Genomic DNA, 24,726 nt, shown 5'->3' on the forward strand with positions numbered 1-24,726 from the left:
TATAGAGAAAAACAAACATGCTCTGTGTGGTTTTGAAATAGAAAGCAGTGCCGAAGCTTCACACAGGTGCTGGGTGTCATTTCCGTCATCAGCCGTCAATTCAGACTCTGGGGTTAATCATTACTGAAGGCCACCTGCTGCAGCACCCAAAGCTGCCCTTTTATCATCGCTAAGCTTCCTGATTTTCCTAAGTAGACAGAACCGCCGGGTCCTCACCCCATCACCCCTCGTCAAATACAGAGATAGCTGGGCTTAAGGTGAAGCACCTTTAATCTCCTCAAAAAGCAGCCCTCATCCAATATTCAAGGGGAAGGAGAGAGTTGGTATAGAGAAAGTCATTCCATGTAAGCTCCATAAATATTTATTCTCCAAATGAGCACCAAAACCCACAGTCTTTATAGGATATCCCTCCCACTTGAGAGTTCTGGGCCAAATTGTCAGATACCATTATCTAAATTCATTTGAAAACTAATTCTCAACTGGGGGAGAGGGAAATAATGTAAAATAATCAGTCATCTGGGGAAGCTTTTCATACGTTTGAAAGTGTTCCAAGTGAAATATCAACTCCTTAGATGATAAGTAGACATATATCTTCTACTGAGCAGGGATCCTTAATCCTGGCTGTGTATTAGAGGTACCTGGGGACCTTTCAAACTCCTGGTGCTCTCTCCTGCCCCCAGATATTGATTCTAATGTACAGCTGAGTCGATGTTTCTCTATTTAAGAAAAAAATGTTTCAAATGAAAAGAAATCACGACAATCTTTCTTACTTAAGAAAAAGCTAGTAAAAGCAAGAAACACAGAACACCTAAATCCAGTATATCTTAATTTGAGGTAAGGATTAGATAAGCAAGTTAAATGAATACAGGGCAACAGACAAGCATACTCTAACTGGAGAGCAGAGGAAAGGGGGGAGGGATGGAAGAGAGGAACCCTCGAAACACAAGATAGATCAATATTTTAGGGGGTCATTTTCACAAAATCCCTTTGGGGGTGCAACTGTCAATCATAATTCTCTTGAAATCGTGTAAGTGCTGACATACCTGACTGTACCTGGTCAATTCTCCCAGTTGAAGGGATGCTCATAATGTCAAAAGACTAGAACTATCTCCTAAGGGCCTACTAATCTTTAACACGGTTTCCATTTCCCTGGCAAAAGCCTCAAGCCATGGGTAAAACAGTGCATTTTAACTTCCAGCTTAATGCTCTTTCTTCGTGTCTTTATGGCAGATCCAGCACTATCACTTGCACAATTTGTCAGTCATTATGACTCAAAATTGTTCACCAGAGCACAAAATAAATGACAGGAGAGATCCCAACAGAGTAAACAACACAATTTGCAGAACACACTCAACTCAGGATTTCATGACAGAGCGCTCACCGGTTAAGAGCATTTGCAGTGTGGAAGCTGCATTAATGTTCTTTGGTCCAGAATGTTCAGAGGTACCATTCAGTCTCATTATCTGAAAAATCATTAGCTGGCCTCAAAGGATGAGGAATCTATGTATTAACAGGGGACCGTAATGGACCATATAGTGTGTGCATACGTATGATCGATCTCTCTCTCACACATGCACAGCCACCCCCCCACACAGACTATATACTTTCTGTCTCTCTCTCTCTGTCTGTCTGTCTCTCCCTCTATATATGTTTAGGCAGGGCACTGGGTTTGAAGCTACAGAGAAAAACAAAGATTTTCTGTGTGATTTTGAAGTAGAAACCAGAGAGAAATAGAGAGAGAGAGAGAGAGAGAGACTAGTCCTCCCCCTTATCCACAGTTTCGCTTTCCATGGTTTCATTATTACCCACAGTCAACCACCCGTCTCTGGAAGCAGAGGACCCTCCTTATGCTGTATCATCAGAAGGTCAATGCCAACGTAAAGCTCCATCACCATGCCTATGTCATTCCGCTCACGTCATCTCAGCACACAGACATTTTATCATCTCACATCATCATAAGAAGAGTTAGTGTAATACAATGTTTTCAGAGAAAGAGAGACCACATGCACATAACTTTTATTTGTAATAAAACTAGCAATAAAATATAATAATCATAACAATATACTGTGTATATTGTATAGTTATAATTATTATATTTTGTTACTAGTTATTGTTAAACTCTTATTGTGCCTAATTTATAAATTAAACTTTACTATAGGTATGTATGTATAAGAAAAAAACATAGTATATGTAGGGTTTGGTATTATCTGTGGTTTCAGGCATCTACTGGGGGTCTTGAAGTATCCCCATGGATTCAGGGGCCTATTGTATACACACACACACACACACACATACACACACTATATATATGAAATATATAAAGTGTACATATAACGTGCACATATATAGTGTACACATGTATATCTAATATATATTAGAATAGACTATATATAATGAATATATATTCACACACATGCAACCCATTCACACACACACATATATGTTTATGCATCATTTTAAGAAAATATTTGCCATCTAAATAATGTTATCCAAAGGGATATGCTTAAATTTAGAAATAAAGTGAAAGAAGTCAGACACTGGTGGAGGTCAACATATATAGGAAAGCATGAAGTGTATATATATCTTTATATATACTTTATACACAGATATATAATGATATGATATAATATAGTGAAAAAATGTGTGATATAATGGATATAATATTAAATACAGTAGAATAATATTGACAATTACTGCAATATGGTCATTAAATTTATACTGATTTTATCAGAACACTTATTCCTTATAAATAAACTGTTACAGAGGGAAAAAAAAAGATTCTTAACCCAAAGTTATATACTATGAAAAAAATCTAAAGATATTCAGGGACTAGTTTGCCATTTCCAATGTGTGTACATGTGTGAAGGAGAGAGAGACAGAGAATGAATTTCCCTTTACATAATACAAGTATTTTTAAAAAGTATGTGTATGTCACATTTTCTTAAATCAAGGAAGGCATGCTTAAAATGCTAGCAGGGCTCCTGATTTAGAGGAATTGAAAAAACAAAACTTTTGTAAACCAATTATATATTTTCTAAAGTCAGACTTTCTTATGAAACATTTGTTTAAGATAGTCTGTATGTATAGGTCTAAAACTTTTATATTTAAGGTCAATGCTACAAATGTGTGGTATATAGGTTACACATTGATGATGTTTTTTCTTGCATAATATATATCCTTCATTATAGTGAACACATACTAGGTGGCAAGCACTGGGTTTGCCAGTAAATAAGGTCCCATTCCTTCTCTTTGAGACTTCAGAGACTAGTGGGTGGGACAAATAGATGAATAAATCCAGTACAACATAATACATGCCATTATGGAAATATGAACATTTTTCTGTGGGCATTCAGAGTAAGGAATAATTCAGACTGTGAATGTCAGGAAAGGCTTCACAGAATAAGTAGTCTGGGTTTTGAAGGATGAGTAGGAGTTTGAGGCAAGAAAGATCATGACAAAGCAAACAGGGTGTTATATAATGGGCATGTGTGATGGAGTTGTAGAAGACCATTTGTGTTTGGGAAAGAGTGAGTATTCTGATAATACCATAACAGGGGGTCCTTCAGGGAAATGGCAAGAGTTAAATATGCTTGGGGAGAGAGGTTGGAGCCATTTGCTATCTATCATGTTATAGAGCTGGGGCTTTATGCAATTGATAGGTGATAGGAAATCACGTAAAACATTTGAGGAATGACATTATCGGAGCCCCTTGAAGGTCCCAAATCTGCCCTGAGTCATAGTGGGAGGATTATGTAACCTCTTTATGCCAGTTGCCTTTTGTCTTTATGTAACTTATCTTTAGCATAGGGTTAATAACAGACCTCACAGGTTGTTGCAGTACATCTTTTTAGCACTTGGAACAGGACCTGACACTGAGAGGGAAGAAAGTGGGGGAGTGACAGAAAAGGAAAGAAGAAAGCGAGGAAATGAGGGGAGAAGGGAGAAATAGAAAGGGAAAAGGAGGAGGGAGGAGACAAAGGAAAAAGAGGAGAATAGAGACAGGTAATAGGGAAGGCTGGAGAAATATGTCGCTGGAAACACACACACACACACACACACACACACACACACACACACACACACACACCAAAAAACAAAGACAAAACCCTGGACAGATTTAGATGAGGCCTCTTGATGAGGAAGGGATGAAGCAGTGGCTGTCACTGTAACATCTGGAATATTCCAGTTCACGGGCAATGTCATGCCTCCTGAGATTTACTGGCCTTCCTTTGGAACTCATTTTCCCTTTTTTGGTCTTATTAGCAATCCTTCTCCCTGGCTTTATTATACCCCCACCCCCTGTCCTTCCTGGAGCATAAGAATGTCTGCCTGACTACATATTTAAAGTTCTTATAACTTCCTCTTGTCTAGACTTTAATGATATCAAATAAAGATCACTTAATAGAAGTGATCATGTAGATTATATATTCCATCTTGAATTATTTCTTAAGTTTCTTGTAAAACCAATTCATTTCTTTTTTCATAAGCTCAAATGTCTAGATATGAAATTTACCTTAAAAAATGAAAAAAATAATACTAGGTAACATATACTGACTTATACTCAATTTTTCATAAAGTCCCTATAGACTAGTTCATAAACTTTAATGGTTCCCAAGCAAGAAGCTCCCCCTGAAATGATGAATGCCCTAATCCATGGAGAAACACTCCTTATACTGGTCAGCCTTTTACAAAGAGCATGGGCACCGCTGCCCAGAGCATGAGAGGATGGTGGGGACTGCTGTATTCTTCACAGGTGAGAAGGCATCATTGAGTATCCAGATCCAGAGAAGGCGGAGGCCAGGCTGCCATGATTCTGTGCGCCAGGGTGTCCATGCCTGGGCCTCGCACAAGTGCATCTCCTCATTGGTCGGTGAAGAAGGAGCAACTTTTCCAAGGGCTCGGCTGGAAGGCAGAGGGGATGGTGTTGCAACAGTGCTCCAGGCAGGGAAAGGGCCCAGACCTTCTTCTAAGACCACTGTCACATCTGATGGGGCCTCTGATAATGAATGTGTCATTGAAGTGCATCCTTTTTATCCCTAATAAAAATGTTACTCTAATTCTCTATGTATCTCGAATTAGAATACATAATTTCATCACGTTTACTTGTTTCACTTGGAATAAGACATTGAACTGCCTTCAAATTCAAACACATGAAAACCTGAGTGGGACATAAATGGCTATCCTCCTTCCAATATTAATTTTGGGGGAGGACACTGCTCGGTTAGGACTATATTCCTAGGCTGCCTTGTTTTGAGAGCTAGCCATGCAATGAGTTCTCACCAACAAAATATACGTGTAAGCGATGTTTGCTGCAACCAATCTGGACTTTTCAGAAGTGGACAGTGTATGTTCTCTCCACTGTCTCTCTCTCCTTGCAAGGAGTACAGCCCTTGGCGGACTGCAGAGCCGCACATGAGAGAAAGCCATTTGCCAAGCATCACTCCCAGTATTAGATTATTACATGACTGCATGTTACACGGCTGTGTAACAGATTGCCACAAATTTAGCTGCTTAAAACAACACCCACTGAGTAATTCACACTCTATCCGTGAGCAGCCCAGGCCTCCTGCGGCTGGCTTCTCTGCCCTGCTCTCACATGGCTGCATCCTCATCTGGAGGCTTGTCTATGAAAAGGTCTGCTTTCAGCTTCTGCGGGCTGTGAGCAGAATTCAGTTCCTTGCAGCTCTAGGACCAACGTTCCCATTGCCTTGATGACCGTCATCTGGGAGCTGTTATAAACTCCTGAAGGCCACCCTTATTCTAGGCCATGTGGCTTCCTCCAGCTTCAAATCCAGCAACAGAGAATCTACTTTGCACCAAATTCTTCTCACACTTCAGATCTCTGGCTTCAGGACCTGCTCTCTTTTAAAGGCTTACCTCATTAGGACAGACTCTCCCCCAGATAATCTCCCTTTCATAGGCAACTTTAACATGTAACATGACCTCATCACAGAAGTGTGTCCAGGGACTATGCTGAACGTGTACAACATGGGGCAGCAATCCTGGGGCCCCTGGAGAATTCTGCCTACCACAGTGGTCAAGAAATAAACTTCCACTCTGCCAACACACTGAAATTTGGATGTTTGCATTTGTTTCAGCAGCTAGCATAATTTAGACCCTCCATTTATTTTAAATAAACATTTGGATTCCATTTAAGTCTATGAAGAAATAAAGCAAAATAGCTCATCTTAAATCCTAATTCACTCCTTTAATGTCAGCAGACTTGCATTAACTACTTATTGTGATCCAGTGACTATTATAAACACTGGCAATCTCAGAAATTTAAGAAGACAAGGTATTTCTCACCCAGAGGTAGTAATGATAACATGGCTAGGGTCAAAACATATAATAATAATTGTTGAGCATCTTCAATTGTGTAAAACTTAGCAGCCACTCTTAGATGTTGACTTTCCAACTGTTTCAATTTTGTTGTGGATAGAGAAAATGATCCATGTACGAACCGAAATGATTCATACCACAGAACCTTAGAGATGGAAGGGATCTTATAGTGAACCTAGAAAAACCACCTCTGTGATGTGAAAATTTTATACGAAATATCCCTGGGGGGTACACTTAAATTTTCTCCTTAGACATGTTTAATCTCTAGTTTACTATTTTACTAATTAGTGTTGTAGAGATAGTGTTGCAAACTCACCTACCCAAAGGCTCCAAACAGATTAAGTTAATGAAAGGAGTGGGCTGAGTGTGAGAGACAAGAGGGAGTAGAGAGGAGTCTGGCAAAAATGGAAATCACATTCCTAGTCTATGAAGAACAACTATACAGCTCCAAGTGATTAAAAAATTCCTGAGAAAAATTCTTTCAATTGTCAACAATGGATAAAACCTAATTTCTTTTGCAGGTGGGCCATGATTAGTATTTAATTACTTATGTCGGAAACTAGCCTGGTTAAAAAAAAAAAAAAAAAAAAAGGTCAAAATAGGCCCAGTACTATTTTTAGTGGGGTGAAAAAGTGCTATCTTAAAGCAACTGTTCTTAATCTTGACAATACATTAGAATCCTCTAGAATATTTTTTAATGCCAGTTTCCAGGCCACATTCTAAAATGATTAAATCAGAATTTCTGAGGGAAGGATCTAGGCATCAGTATTTTTGAAGGCTCATTCCCTACTTAATTCCAATGCACAAAGTTATGAACTACTGCTCTAAAAGAAATGAGATTCCTTTGAGTGTGAGCCTTATAAACTAGGTCCAAATCCTATGACGGTTTGCAAAAAATGGAATAGGCAATGGTCAGTCAATGCAATAAGACACTCTTGGAAAGCAATTTTTTTTTTTTTTAATTAACAGACTCTCAGAGCTGGAAGAGGTCTTAGACATTATCAGGCAACGTTTCTTAAACTTCCTGTGCATACTCATTACCTACTGGTCTGCAGCTGGTCAGGATGGTCTGAGGACCTTCCTTTAAAACGTGTTATAGAAATGCAGAATCTCACGCTCACTGCAAACATACCACATCACAGTCTTCATTTTAATAAAGTGCCCAAGTAATTCATATGCATGTTCACGTGTGAGAAGGTCTGGTCTAGAAGAGTGCTTATGAGGGAAATAGGTCACAGATGAGAATGGTAGACAGTCATTTGCACATAAACATGCTTGAGATAAGGAATGGGGTTTATTCTTCGGTTATGAAAGTATTTAGTATTGTTTTTTTCTTTAAATGTCAAGTATCGGTAAAAGCTCCAGATAATATTTTCTATCAGAGATGCCCTTTCCTTTCTTATGCAAGTGGAGAAAGGATTGCTCTCATCATCAAGTCAGGGACCGACTTAGAACAGAGCTCAGCTGGAATTCTCGTTAAGACTCAGTGCTGAGGGCTGAATCTCCACTTCTCTAAGCCCTTCACTGCCCCCCCAAACCCTAATCTCAGATTCATATGTTGAAGCCCTAACCACCAGTACCTCAGAATGTGATTGTATTTGGAGATAGGGTGATTAAGTTAAAAGGAAGCCATTAGAGTGGGGCCCTAGTGCAACATGGTTGGTGTCCTGATAAGAAGAGGTAGAGACAGAAGGGGTGTGAACACGAAGGGATGACCATGTGAAGAGCCGGCAAGAGGGTGGCCATTCGCAAGGCAAGGAGAGAGGCCTCAGAAGAACTTTTCCCTGCCAATACTTGGATCTTGGACTACCAGATTCCAGTATTTCAAGAAAATAAATTCCTGTTGTTTAAGCCACACAGTCCGTGGCAGTTACAGCAGCTCTAGCGAGCTAACGGAGATACTCGGTCTACCCATGTCGTAGAGGGTATGATACCCCTCCCCCACCAGGACTTTCAACGAAGAACCTCTAGTTGAGGGGTCTTTGGCCCTCAACCCTAAAGGAATGCTAGAGATTATCAGAGGTCTCTGCATACCTCTTTTGCACTGTGCCCCATTCAGCTTCAAAGTATGGCAAATGTCTTTAGGGGCAGAGCAGCCATCAGTTTGAGTCCCCTTTGGTCTCTAAATTTGTCACTTCAGCTACACATGAAAACCAAAATCTCTGCTGGGTTCTCTCTCTGCCAGCTGTCACCTTGTGTTAAGAAAAGCCTTGATGCTCAGACTTCTAGCTACAGGGACAATCTGTAAATGCCTGCAGGTGAAAAAGAGCTTTTTAGTCCCTCAGTGTCAATTCCCCACCACTCCCTCTAGGGCTTTCTCTCTTGCCTGTCTCTCTCCCTGTTTCCTAAGCACTGTGAAACGGTGGGAGGTTTCACTCGGCTTTTTATAAGACTTTGGCCTGGCTCTTTAGCCTCCTGCAAAGCTTAGAATTCAGCAAGTCTCTTCTGAGAAAAAAATGTTCATTGACTTGAAGCTGATGAAGTCTCAGTTTCTTACTTCCTCCAACAGAAGCACTGAGAGTTGTACTGATCTTTCTCTCTCCAACCAGCAGCAGCCCTGTGTCCAGGCAAAGGCATGTTCTTCAGCTTACTCTCAGAATCAGCAAATGCCCAAAGAGGAAAAATCACAGGCTCCTGAGAGCTCAACTCCCAAAGGCTCCCCTTTCTCTGCGATTTTAGTTTATCTCATTACTTTCACAGCTGGCTTGATGATGCACTCGAATGTGATTGTCGTAATATGTCTGGCTTGTTTCTAGGTAGTGTCAGGGGAAGCATTGCTTGCCCCACCCTGCACATCCTACCCAAACTGAACTTTTTAACATCTGAAAGTTATTGGAAATTTAAGGAAACTTCCAAACATGTGGTTAAGAGATAAAAAGTGATATTCAACAGAGCATAGTTAAATATGATTGGAGAAGGGAGAAATGCCATTACATGTTGGACTATTGAGTGAAGTCTTTGGTAAACCAGTTACAAATGCATAATTATAGGTAATTTTCCTAGTAAAAACAGAGTTTACCCTGAAGCCTGACCACTATCCAAAAATAATCCAATAATTATTGAGTGTGACATATTGTCTTGGTCTTTACTAGGTAAATGTGATCAACTTTCACATATTAGAGGTGTCTAGGTGTTCAGTCGGTTAAGCATTGGACTCCTGGTTTCAGCTCAGGTCATGATCTCAGGATCCTGGGATTGAGCCTCAGCATGGAGTTTGCTTGAGGATTCTCTCCCTCTCCCTCTGCCCCTCCCCCATCCATGCACTCTCCCTCATCCTCTCTCTAAAATAAATACATAAATCTTAGAAAGACATACAAAATTGTATACACAAGAACATTCTATCAGCTTCTAATCCTAAAGGAAATAATAGTAAGACAAATATAAGCACTCTTTTAGTTTGGATGCATCTAGTCCTAGAGTTCTCTAAGGCATGGATGTTCACACCACAGCTCTCTAGTCACATGGGTCCCTTTACGTTTAATTGGTGGCTCTTTAAGACTTCTAATTTTGCTATATGAATGCGCCATTATACTAAATTCTACCAGTCATACAGGAGTCATGTGGTTCTTCGGGTTAATGGTGACTGCAAATGTAGCCCCAGAGTCACATAACTCTGAGTATCCCTGCCATTACCCACATTTTATTCCATTTCCCTTTCCAACTATTACAGAGATCTATTACAGGCAGGTGAAAAAATACTGAACAGCGAAATATCTTTAGACATTCTTTTCCTTTGTCAGAGGCTGTTGGAAAGATACACGCTCTGCTGAAAATATGAGATGCTGAAACTCAGGTCTAGTTTCAAGGAAGTCTAAAGAGGTCTCTCTACTGCTGTTCTGAAAGTAGGACCCTCTGGCCTATCATATTCTTCTGGATCTTCTAGAAAGGGACACCAGGCTGGGAGAGGCAGCGCTGTTCGGGTCCTGTCAGGCTTCTCTACTGCACCTGAGTCAAGTCCGATCCTGGGCATTTACTTAAGGCAAAAGGGACAAACCTCCAAAGAGCTGTGGGATATAAGGCCACACGCTTTTTTTTAAAGTATCAAATTTTAAGTGTTAAGATGTTTGGATATTTTTAAGATAGAAATAAAGAGTAAAGGCACTCCTTGCACAATAAAAATTAAAAGGCGTTACAGGCACCAAACACATTAACTGATAATTTGCTAAATAATTGCTCCTCCTCAGTTGAGACCTTCATTCCTACTGACTTCCAGAGCCCCCCAGGAGGCTATAATGATCATCTCAATACATACAGTGCTCAATTCAAACATCATGTATCCATACTAACAGCTGTTTGTCAGGTCAAACCTCCGTTACTACTTCCTCCTTCCATCACCCTTCCTCTTCTTCTCTACTATCCCAATATACAAAAAAATAAAAATAAATAAAAATTTAAAAATGTGCTGTCATTCTGAAAAGTGCAAAAAGTCATCAGAACTGATCTCTTGATCCCAGAAATAGACCTGGATTGAGTATGAGCTACCCTAGAAACTTTCTACCCTGGAAAGAAATAATATAAAGCTTAAAATTGATAAGTAAGAATAATGGAATCGAAGGAAATAACAACTATACTTCCCAGACCTATGGGTTAATTATTTCAGAGGTGCATTTTTTTTTTACTTGTATATCTCATTTAATTTCTGCAGTTGTGTGTTGTATTATTATTGCTTTGCCCATTTTACAGGTAAGGAAACTCAGTTTCAGAAAACTGGATTAATTTGCCTAGGGTCACTTCAACGACAAGCTGCAGATCAGACTTTAAATGGTTGCAAAGTCTTCCAAAGCCTGCGCCCCTCGCACTGCAGTGTGCCTCTCTTCTGAACCCAGACTGATGGTGACTTTAATTGTCTTCCCTAGGGCTGCTTAATGAGAGTTTTAAAAGCCAAAAATCTATTAGCCTCGGGGAATAGAAACAGACACAATTTATCACATTGCCAGACTCAAAAACACCATCCTTACGTATTAACAGCCCCCAATTAAGACCACAGCCATGAGTTAATGAACAAGCCATTAGACAGAGAACAGTAATATCAACACAGGCACATGTCTATTAATCTGTTGCTCCCTGAAAAGTCATTAGTTCCTACACTATAAGGCTAAATAATTTCTAGGTAGCTTTAAAACAAAATTATTGTGATATCACTCAGTATTTTAAGAGATCATTTACAACCCAGGTTTTCCTAACTCCAGCCAAAAGAAGATCACCAAGCCCTGGGTAAAGATCAATTGACTTATAATATCAATCCCCGGAATATGTGTGTGTGTGTGTGTGTGTGTGTGTGTGTGTGTGAGAGAGAGAGAGAGAGTGAGACTGAAAACAAATGGTGTGTAGAGGCAAGAGGGGAGGGGGCTTTCAATAAGGTTATCCCATGAAGACTGTTCATCTGTTCATCCCTGGGCAAAAATGGGATAACTGCAGTAACTCTATTCAACTACCACACTAGTTTCTTCTCTGTAGGATTCTACAAAAGTATCTATGAATTTGGTCAGCAAGTCTCAGCATTGGCTGTCCATGAGAAATCAGCTGGGGAAGCTTTCACAATGTTGATGCCAGGGCCCCATTTGCTTCCGTTCCTCTAATTGATGTTTCTAAATTGCTCCGAATTTTCTTTCGCTGCTTTGCCTTCCTATTTAATCCTCAAAACAAGCATATGAGAAAACTGAGGTTCACTTTTTTTTTTTTAGAGCAGGGAGGGGCAGAGGGAGAGGAAGAGAGAGAGAGTCTTAAGCAGGCTCCATGCCAGGCATGGAGGCCCACGTGGGACTTGATCTCACAACGCTGAGATCATGATCTGAGGCTTAAATTTTAAGTAACTTTCACCCCGTAAGTAGAGGAGCTAATATCTCAACTTGAATCTGCAGTATTCCCAAACCAACAATTTCAACCCCTCTCTTGTGTTGCCAGCAGCTTGGGCTGAAATCATACCACACATCTATGATACAAAAAACAATGGGAAATTGAAGCAAAACTCCCCCTTTCCCTGCAGCACAGGGAAATGGGATTGAAGCATTTTAAACAGGACTGTTACAAAGTGGCCAGAGTACACCGCATGGCTTGCTCAGTCTTGTCTTAAAAGAGCAAAGGTGTTCAATTCAATGTTGTAAGCTTTCCCCAGGAAAGTAATAATGATACATAACAATGTTTCTATAGGAAAAATGTATTTGACATTGCAAAAGATTGATTTACAAAATTGGGAACACGATCTCATTAAGTCGAGGGCTCCTTTTACTCTCATAAACCAGGTGCACACCGAATCCTGTGACATGTGAGTAGTGGCTAGGACACAAAATGCCTGCAATTTATATCTTATTCAAACCACAGATCAGCAGTTCTCTAGGGTGGTACAATCAGAGGATCTGCAAGGTCAAAATGATTTTCATAACAATTCTAAGATGGTATTTTCCTTTTCTACTCTTCTTTCCTGAGTGCACAGGGGAGTTCTTCAGAGCCTACAAGAAATGCGAGTTCACCAGAGATGGCATTCAGAAACACACAGGACAACACATCTCTGCTATTAATTGAACATTAGGGGCGCCTGCGTGGCTCAGTCGGTTAAGCATCTGCCTTTGGCTCAGGTCATGATCTCAGGGTCCTGGGATCGAGACCTACATGGGGCTTCCTTCTCCGCGGGGAGTCTGCTTCTCCCTCTCCCTCTTCCCCTCCCCCCACTCGTGTGCTCTTTCTTTCTCAAATAAATAAAATCTTTTAAAAAACTGAACATGAAAGGGATTTGCAAAATGGTAAAACAATGCCACTCTCTCAATATACTTCTTTAGCTTTCCAAAATACAATAATTTTAAAAACATGCATTATTTATGTTAACCTGTAAGGGGTTTATTATTTGCTATTTTAAATAAATTACTACAGGTTTAAATTTTTTCTGAGCCTTTTTTTTTTTTAATGTTCTGAGTTTTAATTTCTAATGTAGTGAGCATGCAGGTACTTTAGTTAAAGCTGGTCCATGTTTTATTTATTTAATTTTTTTATTTGAGTACAGTTGACAAAAAACATTACATTAGTTTCAGGTGTACAACACCATGATTTGACAACATCCATAGTTATTAACCCACACAATAGCCCTTTGGGATTCTTGATATTTAAGACTATAAATGGGACCTGAAACCAACAGTTTGAGAAACACACTGACTGCTAATGGTGATCCTCAACATTTGGGATTTGCCTTTCATATTTGCTAGGTCAGCCTTACATGTTTAAGCAGATTTTTTTTTTTTTTTTCTGCAGAGTCTCTTTCAGAGATGGATGAGATGTTTGCTATGAACCCCTAATCCAGCCACTCTAAATCACTATGTTTCCCTGAACCTGCCTTGTTCTTACCTCCCTCCATGCCTTTGCATATGTTGGTCTTCTGTCATCCTAAGTTGGAGAAATATGGTTGTGAAGACAGAATAATCACTTCTTGGACTTTTATTCTAGCATCAACAAGAGATAGAAAATCCCAAACTGGATAAAGTAGTAAGTATGCATGAGAGTGAACTAGCGTGATGGACATAAAGTGATAGCCGGATGGGGATACTTTGCCTATGGTGGTGAGAGTGGGTTTCTCTTTGCAGGTGACTTTGATTAAGACCTACAAAAAGAAGAGCATTCAGCTCAAAAAAAAAAAAAAAAAAAAAAGGAAGGAGGAGGAGGTGGTGGAGGAGGAGGGATGAAAGAGATGGAGGGCAGCCAGCTCAATGAAAAACAAAGAGAATAGTATTCCAGGCCAAGACAGAACCAAGGGCAAAGGCCGTGAAGGCCAGAGTGGCTGAAAAAAGTGGCTGAATGAAGGGGAAAGAAATGGGAGGTAGAGTCCAAGAAAGGCAGGACTCTAGTAATTAAGATCTAGTAAAGTAATGTAAGGTCTCCTCTAATGACAATGGAAAATTCTAGCAGGGTTTTGAACCGAGGTGATCTTTTTCATATTTTAAGAATATTACGTTCATTCTATATGGAGAGCAGACTGTAGACGGTCAAAATGGAAAAGATGAACAATTAGGAGTCCCTTGCAAATTAGAGTTTTATTACTATTATTCTATTTTTTCTGGAGTGCACGTCAAGCTAGGTACTGAGGCTTTAGAGGGATAATCATTGGGTAGCCTCAAGTCATTTATTTTGTTCCAAATATTTATAGAAAGCACTTTGATACTGACAGAGAAATAAAGTTGGTATATAAATTTCCTGTGTATATAATTACATCCATCTAAGAGGATAATAATGCTCAACTGGTCATAAGGATATTTGTGGATGAATAATTATTTAAATAAATTTAGCACTAAATAATAAATGTTGTACTAGTTACATCCTATTTACATTATGGATATTGAAGAATAGCACAGCTCTTGAAATACAAGAATATTCAGAAGCAACTTGGTACCCTAATGCCTGAGGGAACTGAATTCCCTGAAAAAAATGCACGAACAAACTGAATGAGGATAAGAGAATTACAATTTCTGAAGAAATTTTTATGAATAAGACGGTTTATGGATAGATTCAGCATGTCTGGCAAGTACTTGAGGCAGCAGTACTTGGAAAATATATTCATTGTCGTATCTTTGCATTTGAACCATATCAGCAAGCAGTGATTCAAAAGCCCAATGGCAAATAATGACGCACATATGGAAAAATATAAAAGAAAAGAACAGCACCTTTAATTTTGAAGCCAAACCTCTCCTTTCCAGCACAAAAGGCCTATTAACAGGACTTCCGAAAAGCATCTTTCTACATAGACACAATTGTGCACACCACTGGGCCTGACTTAAAATATGCGTGGGAAATCCAACTCTGGGTTTTTCAAGTTAAAGTGTGGCTCATTCTACATTCTGGAGCAGCATCTGAATGTGTGATAGCTTTTCCATTTCTTAATCAAATCAAATTTTTTCTGTTTTACAGCATGAACTGGTAGTCAGAACCAAGTATGTATACACACACACAGACCACACACACACACGGGTGCGTGTGCGCACACAGACATATGCACGCGTGAGTGCAAGTATTCAGTAAAGCAATTCAATTTCATTAAACTATAACTATTCAACAAATGCTAAAATATTCCTATTCCCTCAAACCATTCACGGCTTTAAAATATATCTTCTCAGATATCTAAGAACCTTACTTACTGTCTCAAACATCTGAAATGCAGAATCTTAACACTTAAAATTCTTAACAGTTGGGGTATAATGCATGTTTTGTGCTTAAAGTAAGTTTATACTTAATAATCTTGCTGCCCCAGTGCCTAAAGAGACAAACTTTGAGAGGAAACTATCTAAAACTAAGTGCAGCAAGCAAAGCCCATTCACAGGGGCACAAGAGACAAGGGACATTTTCATAAATTCTTCTTATCAAAAGTTGTACTATTACCTTTCCTACTTCTTAGAGTGAATTTTCCTTTGATGTTTCCAAGAAGAAACTTTCAAACATTCTCAGATAAGGGTGTTCATTCTTGCACAGACTAGATGAGACTACCGGCAAGAAAACTCAGGGGCTTTAATCTAATCATGCAGAATGGGATTCTGCCTTTAAGGATAGCAGTGTGCAGGTAAACGTGTAACAACTGGTTCTTATAGGGTGGGGATGGGAGGGGCAGCTAGGATTGATAGAGTGTGCAATTTCCATAGAGTAAATACTCCCACCCTGGCCTGTTTCAAAGCTACGGATTTGAAAAAAACTGAATATGGGCGTTAGGAAGGGATTTTGCAAGATGAGTTCTCCAGGGCTTCTTCCAGCCCACCAGCCCACTGGGGGATCATGGGGTGGGGGAGGGGCTGGGGGCGGGGGAAGTAAGCACAGCAGAGGTGCCAGGAATGCAGATCTACTGAGACCAAGTGTACTGAGAGCTGGGCTGTGGTGAGCTCAGGCATCAATTTCAAAAAGAACCTAGTATAACACAACTATACTCCAATCAGTAATTTGAAAATGAAACCATCTTAAGTCTCACATCTCAGGGTAAGACCAGGTCTCAGAAACCAATGATGTTAATTTTAAACTCAGGAGAATTCAAATGTCTGTTGGAGAGGTGACCAGCACTATCTATTCAATTGGATTTCTCAGTAGCTGCTGAGAAATTCTTTTAAAATCAATGGAAACTTTGGCCATGGGAAAGATGCAGAGACACACAAAGAATCCGGCTTACAAGAATTGGTCTCATGACATATCTGGGCTCCAGGGTCAATTTTAAGTGCCCTGGCAGCGAGTACTGGATGCTTCAAAATTTTCTCTATCTTTGGAGCCTTTGACTGTGGTCTTTACAGGCCACAGACCATGTTATGCATCAATGTTTAGACGAGTATGTTCACTGAATGTACCACCCAACTGGAAGAAACCTGAGGTTGTCAGTATATCCTCTGGCCCATAAATAGACATTCAGTACCAACACTTCTAGACTAGAGTCTAAACTCTTACAGAAATCTTCCAGTAAGGAATTTTAAAAATGTGTTCCAATTAAGCAAACAGAAATTTCTTTAAGGGAATTAACCATGCCAATAATTTTACCTCCTTAAAAAAGCTAACTTTTAGAACAGCTGTCTTGTACAAGTTTTATTTCACAGTGTATGCCTATATAATATGACAGCTGTATAATATGACAGTTTGTGCTTACAGTATCACATGTCAGAGACTTCAGACAAATTTATACTTAAAAAAAGAAATTTATGACACTATAATGAGACTTTATTCTTGGCTTTTTTCCCCTTTCTTTAAAATAAAACAGAAGTAGGGTAAACGTGGCTCAACATTTAGTACAAGTTTTGTGATAATAGATTGTTAGCCTTCGTAGACACATCAATATTCATCAAAAGAGCAATGGAACAGAAGAGTATTATAATGCTATTCTTAATGACCTTGGGACATGAATAGGTACACTTATTAAAGAAGGAGAAAAAGAAAAAACACATATAGTAAAGAAGATTAAAAAAATAGAAAGGAAAAAAAGACAGGATCACATTCATCATCATGAAGACCCTTATCAGAGCATACTATCATTTATGAGCTAAGAGGTGTCAGGACTAGAAAAGGCAGTAGGAACAATTCAAATCAACAACTTAACGAATTTTTGCAAAATAAAAATTCTATTTTTTCTAGCTTTATTGAGGTATAATTGACAAATAAAAACTATATATATTTAAGATATACAATGTGATGATTTGATGTATGTACACACTGTAAAATGATTACCGCAATCAAGTTAATTAACACATCAATCGCCTCACATTGGACACCTTTTTCACATGCGGTGAGGGCATGTAAGAGCTTTCTTAGCAACTTTCAAGTATATGGTACCGTATTGTTAATTACAGTCACCACACTAGACATTAGATCCCCAGAACTTCATCTTATAATTGGAAGTCAGTTCCCTTTGACCAGAATCTCCCCGGTCTCGCCATTGGCTCAGAACAGAATTAGGCCTAAACTCAAAGTTTTATTTTTCCTTTAAAAACTTTAAAAATCACAGACATGTATCCACAATGAAAACCTGGAAACGCAGAAGACGGATTACCTGGAAGAACCCATCTCAGGTGCGTTTTGATCACAGGTGTGAGGAGGGCACATGGGCCTGTCCAGCTGGAGTTGCTGGGGCCGTAAGTTACTGTCTGTGTTCTTGTTCCCCAAAGTCAGGTATTGCATCAGCAGCACTGGAATCACTTGGGGAATGCAGAATCGTAGGTCCCGCCCCAGCCCGCTGAATTAGAACCTGTATTTCGCAAGCTCCTCAGGTGGCCCTGAGTGCATTAACGTTTGAGAAACCCTGGAGCAAAGGAGATTCTTTCAAAATGGAGGACGGTTTGCTAAATGACCATATTTGTCCATTCTAGCCTTTAGTTTTCAAAATCTGCTCTGCAGAAATTAGGAAAACCGGAAAAATGATAATACATCAGTTAAACATCAATAAAGATAACATTCTAAGATGTTACATCACAATAGGGTTTGCATATATGAGAAGGACGGAGGACTTGCACATAAATGCCTTATAATCAAAAGCATAAGATAACTGCATGACCTTATCATTACAGGACTACATTTACCCGTTTTTTTTGTTTTTCTTTAATACACACTGCCTTTAGGCAGCTGGTGAATTGCCTCTGAATACTGAATGGATACATTCTTTAGGGAGTAACCACACCTTTGGCAAAGGCTCCCCTGACGCCCTCCCTGAAATTTTGGCCTCCTCAGTTCTCCCAGAGATAATGCCTATGACTCAAGCAGATGGCCTAATGCTGTCTGCTACTTCCTGGGAAAAATGAAGGAAAAAAAATGTGAAGTCTCTCTAAGGGTCCAAGAATTCCCAATGCAGCTGGAGGAGTTATAAAAAGAATGGCATTTGACCATTTCCATGGGAGCTTCTTCACTTCTCTCATTTTCGTTATTAATAGTAACTCAGATCAAATCTCCCAACAACGACAACGAAACCTCTAGTGAATTGGTTCCTAACATCTGTCTGGGGCCCAGGATGCTTCTCTTCCGCTAGCGTCAGCTCAGGTCCTGGCGCTTGTCTAGTTCAAGCTACCTTGCGTTAACCTTTCAGCGCACTTCCTCAACTATCGTATGCTTTAGACGATAGCCTTCTTCCTTATAACCCCATGTACACATTAAGGACGATCTGCTTTCCATACACCGAAAGGAAAGCAATAATAGTGCAAATCTCATCTTTATTTACTATATATTCAGATTTCTCGTCATGCTATTCATGTTTAAATTCTCGACAACTAAGTGCTATGTGAAATTTTGAAATAGTACCTTTAAACACCCTTGGGAGATAGGCAGTATCGGTCATCAAACTGCAGATTATGGAGAATAAAAAATTGATTGACTTTTAAAAAGTTGTTAATCTGTTTTTGTCAGAAAGAAAACTGCATCATCATGTATGTGCAGTTTAAAAAGCACAAATGAACACCAGTATAACCACCACGTGTGGAAGAAATGTGACACAGCCAGCAACCTTCTTTCTGAGGCTTTTTCCCAATACAATCCCAACCCTCCCCGCCAGAGATGACCACTGTCCTTTTCTAATGATTTCTTTTCTTTTCCTTAGAGCGTTTCCACCAAAACCGCACCCCTAAAAAAAAGAATGTGGGCTTTCTATTGCCTACCTTTTCACTTAACATAAAATACATAAATACCATATATTTTCTTTTCTCTTGCTCTGTTAACGCAACATTTTTTTTTCTTTTAAAGATTTTATTTGGCAGAGAGAGAGACAGCCAGCGAGAGAGGGAACACAGGCAGGGGGAGTGGGAGAGGAAGAAGCAGGCTCCCAGCGGAGGAGCCTGATGTGGGGCTCGATCCCAGAATGCTGGGATCGCGCCCTGAGCCGAAGGCAGATGCTTAACGACTGAGCCACCCAGGCACCCCTAATGCAACATTTTTTTGAGGTTTATCCAAGCTGTTGCGTACAGCTCAGGTTCATTTATTTTCCTTGCCATGTAGTAATTTACTATATGGCTATACCATAATTTATTTATCCCTATTACTCTTGATGGATATCTAGATTATTTCCATGTATTGGCTGGAATGAACAGTTGCTATGAAATTCTTGCACTGTACTCTGGAGCACATGCATAAATCAGTCTCCAGGAGAAGAATTATTAAGTCTTTAGAGATCACATCTTCAACTTGACTAGAATGCTAAATTGTTTTCCAAAATGTTTATATCATTTACCTCCAACCATATGGAAATCTTACATCTTTATCAATACTTGAAATTACTAGACTTGGTACATTTTGGCCAACTGTTGATATGTAATTATACCTTATTGTAGTCTTAATTAACATTTCTCTGATTACCAATAAGGCTGATTCCCAAACGTTCATTGGTCATGTGAACAATCTCTTTGGTGGAGCACTGATTCAAACCTTTTGCCCTTTTTCTCTATAAGTATTTATTTTTCTTATTTGTCTAATTTACAGGTGTCCTTTGTACATTTTATATATGCAATGGGTCTTAGTCTTTTGTAATTTATATGTGTTGCAAATGTTGCTGTAACCTGTATTTTCACTCTTTTCATGGTGTCTTTTTCACCCGACTCTGTTAAATGTTCCTATTTGAAAGCATTAGGACGAGGTGAGGAAAAAGTAGTATATAATCACACACCTTTAAAAGAATGAACCCAATATCATTATCTCTAATTTTGCATTCTAGAAATCACCTGTCAGCACTTACCTACCTGCTTTAAACTGTATCACCCCCAAATTGCCCATGTGAAGCTTTGCGAATGCTTTCAAAAAGACTCTCCTCCCTGTGTCTGACACCTCGCCTTCCCTAGAATCCTAACACCCGGATACTGACCTAGATCTAACAAATATGCCTAATAAAAAAGTCCAGTTGGTTAAATGTCACATGAGAGACTAGCCATCCAATTGTCCTAATAGTTTATAATTAAAGGCAACTTAGAAAGAAAGAAAGAAAAAAAAAAAAGACATAGCCTGCATAGACAGATCTGCTCATTTCCCTTCACATAAGGCCCAACTAATGAGTAGGTCATTTTCTGGTTTTCCTACCTTTCAAACTCAACAAGATAAGGCTCTCAAAGCCTAAATGCCTCATTAGTACTAAATATTTTCTATTAATCTATTATCACAAGCCATCAAAACACTTGCATTTCAAGATTCTCATTTCCATATATTAGAATTGGTGCCAAGTGTACCCAATCCTATTTTGCTGCTCCAGGTCACACATTCCACCCCTTTCTACCCTCTCTCTGTCTCTGGAGGCTGAGCTTGGTGGACTACATCATGGGGCTTCCTTGTCCTCTGGCTTTTGTTTGCGGCCTGATGGTGTTAGCCCTGACAACAGTTTGGGGGTCCCAGATGGGAAGGAGAGGTCAGAATATATATGCCCTTGGCTCCCTTCCTGAGAGGTAGCTTGTGGCCAGCCAGGCCCCTTGACCAAGCTGGCCTCCACTCAAGCATGTTTTCTGGAAGCTGTCCCCCGCCCTTCTCTCTTTCAGACCTAGGAGTAATAATAACACTACCATTATTAAACCAGATTACTGCACTACTCCTTGTGGTTCTACTTTGCAAATAGTCCCTTTGTAAATAAACCCTCCTGGAATTAACCTAATTTGCAAGTGCCATCTGTTTCCTATTGGGACTGTGATTGATACAGACTTAATAACCATGCTTGTGTGCAAAAAAGAGAAGCAAAACAAAGCATTAAGGTAGATTACCGGAAGTGTGGTTTTCCTGGGCTCATATATAAAGCGCGTGGAAGCACAAGGACTCTTTTCTGTGGAGCTAGCAGAATAATCAGGGAACACAAAAAAATACGTTGGGTCCTGGGAATATAATAAATAATGAAGGACAAATTATTCTTCCCCTCGGAAGGATGGGTTCCTTTTACCAGCACGAGGTTGTAGAACCCAGTTATTACCTGCCAGCTGGGTAGCCTTCAGAGGGGTGGGGGAAAACACTTTCCTCCCACAATTCTTCACACCCTCTTGCCTAACTCATTCATTCCCACTACCACATTTTGAAACTGAAGGGGACATTATTTAGTGTAGGAAAGTGAACTATGTTTCAAGTGACCCCATAAATCCTGACTCTGAACTTCATTCAGTTTTTTTTTTTTAACTTTTTCTCTTTCCTGAAAGAAAAAAGGCGTTTCAGTTGTTGCTTATTTATCTATTCCCCATTGTATAGATCTCTTATTTTCTCATGCTTTGATACAGTATTAAATAACACAACATTTTCCTCTTATTTGTAGTTCATGCAAAACTGAAAAGCAATTATTAAGCAGAGAACAAATTAAAATTAGCTACATGAATACCTCAGAGTGCTACAAAGAAATATTTTTATTTCTCAGCTACAAGACTGTCTTCTTACAGCAAAGCCTTATTATTTATACACTACAGAAATGAAAGTCCCTCCAAGCTAGGGTATGTTTAATACCACAGAAAGCACATCAAACAGAGAGATCTTATTAACTGAAATTACTAACTGGGAATACTTAAGGTGTATCTGGTGAAGGGAACAGCAGTGAGAGCTTTTCCCTCCCTGTTCACCTACAGGAAAGGCAGCCTAATTTCCATAGGAAAAAGACAGGAAGGCTTAGTTTGAGGGAGCCCTTGCTCCCCAAGTTACTAGATATTATGGCAGGTAGCAGAGGCAACAGGAGATATGAGAGCCAGCCACTCTCTCCCCTCTAAGTAAGGATCTTCCCCTTCTTTAAAAAAACATGACCCCATGTGGGGTTCTCGTGAGCCTGTCAGTGCAGAGCTGCCCGGTTTCACGCTTTCCCTCTGTTAGCAATCAATGATATGACTAAACAGGTAGTGACCTGAAGGTTTAAAATCATGGAGGACTTTTTCTAGTCAGTCTTCGCCATTTGGAGAAAAAGAATTACAGATCTTTTGTTTTTTCATCTCCATTCCTGAAAAAAAAGGACCTACAACTTCATAACTATAGCATCATACTCCAGGATCTTCAAGGGCAGTTCATAAGGCATTTGCCATTATTTTATAGACACTCTGATAGAAATTAAGATCCACTTCTTAAACAGAAAAACATTACACAGGTTCTAGTGTGCTTACTAGTGAATATAGAACTTAGTTGAGGGAAAGCCATTTTCCTGTCTCCCTTGACCCAATCATTACCTCATTGAAAGCAAAAGTGAGTCTCTTTTTGCCAGTGTTATTTGGTGTCTAATCCAACACTACGCTTATTTATGTTTCTAAGCAGATGTGATAAAACATACACCTATTTTACCTTAAGGGGTAAATTAAGATTAAGAAAGTCCTCAAATGTAGAAATTACATCAGTTTTTATACTTTTAAAAAGTAACTGAGGAGCGCCTGGGTGGCTCAGTTGGTTAAGCGTCTGCCTTTGGCTCAGGTCACGATCCAGGAATTCCAAGATGGAGCCCCATGTCCAGCTTCCCGCTCTGCGGGGAGTCTGCTTCTCCCTGTCCCTCTGCTTCTCCCCTCCACCCCGCTCTTGCTTTCAATCTCTCTCTAATAAATAATAAAAAAAAAAACCTAAAAAAAGTAATCAAACTACATGCAGACAACTTAACATAGTTGTATTTTTTTGTCATTTGTATTTTATGTAAATAGGAAAATATAGTACTCAATACATGGGTATTTAAGTCAGTAACATGTAGCTATGAATCCCAGCAGCTGTGTGACCTTAGATAATCTATACTTAACATGATCAGCAAACCTCAGGGTGGCTCATGATCCCTGTCTCCTGGTGTTCCTGTCCTGTATACTCCCCTTGCCTTTAGTGTGGACAAGACCTGTGACTGGCTTCTAATCTCGAATACAACAAAGGTGACAGAATGTTTGTCTTGTGATTGTTAGATTACATGGCAAAGATGATCAGATGTCACCCTGTGGTTATATGACATTACATAAGACTCTGTTTTTAGCACACTGGAGCCAGAGATCCTCCTTGTATACGTGATGAAGTCAATGACCATGTTGAAGAAGCTCACATGGCAAGAACCCGCTGGCAGCTCCTAGGACCTGAGGCAACCTCAAGTCAAAAGCTAGCAAAAATAGAGGGGTAACCACTGTACGGCCACAAGTAACTGAATTCTGCCAAGGACCAAAAGATGTGAGGAAACAGGTGCTTCTCCAGTTGAGCCTCCAGATGAGATCATAGCCTGGCTAACACCTTGATTCTAGACCTTGAGCAGAGGACGCAGTGAAGCCCAAGTCCTGACCCAAGGAAACTGTGCGATATAAACATGTATCAAGATGCTAAATTTGTGATGATTTGTTATACACTTATCTACTCTTCAGGTTCCTTACATGTCAAACAGAAAGAGTGGGATCTCCCAGAATAGTCATGAGCATTAAATGCAGTACTTTTTTAAACACACACATCCCAGGACCTCACTCATGGAAAGCTCTCAGAAATCAGTAGTAACCTTATTACTACTAGCATATGGGAAAGTGAAATCTCAGAAGAGTGACTATAAGATAAGGCCTTAGGAAGAGGTGAGTTCTACTGACGTCAATAGTAAAGATGCAATCAAATAAAGTACTCATTAACCAAGAACTTGACAAAATCAATTTTAACACATCTGATTTTTGGAACAACACTAAATGAAATCAAGAAATGGAAGAAATTGGCCTTGAGCCTCTTCCCCCCATCCTTTCAAGCCCTCCCCACCTTTTCCCCACAAGCTCTCAGCTGTTACATGCTCAGTTTTTCTTAGCAGCTGAGTATGTTGAAGATCAAGGAATCTATTTCAAGGCAGGGAATCTTAGAGTAGCTTGAGCCACACCAGAAACATAACCGCTGCTTCGGCCAGAGTCTAAGAATTGCTGCGTATTTGCACAAAGAGTTAAATTAAAATTACTGGGAGATGTATATAAGAATATGAACATTTTCATAATATATAACAATTTCAAAATAGACTTCATACATTTTGTATAGAGGAATTTTGCTGAA

General features: G+C 39.5%; 1 protein-coding gene across 8 annotated transcripts in view; it reads right to left on the reverse strand.

Annotated features, from left to right (window-relative positions):
• INPP4B (inositol polyphosphate-4-phosphatase type II B) overlaps positions 1 to 24,726 on the reverse strand; it is a 745,035-nt gene that overhangs the window by 253,211 nt on the left and 467,098 nt on the right. The gene's annotated exons all lie outside the window — the stretch shown is intronic.

This window comes from Ursus americanus, chromosome 13 (genome assembly GCF_024610735.1).
Source record: "Ursus americanus isolate L20-20 chromosome 13, mUrsAme1.1.p, whole genome shotgun sequence".
In the NCBI taxonomy this organism is placed as follows: domain Eukaryota; kingdom Metazoa; phylum Chordata; class Mammalia; order Carnivora; family Ursidae; genus Ursus; species Ursus americanus.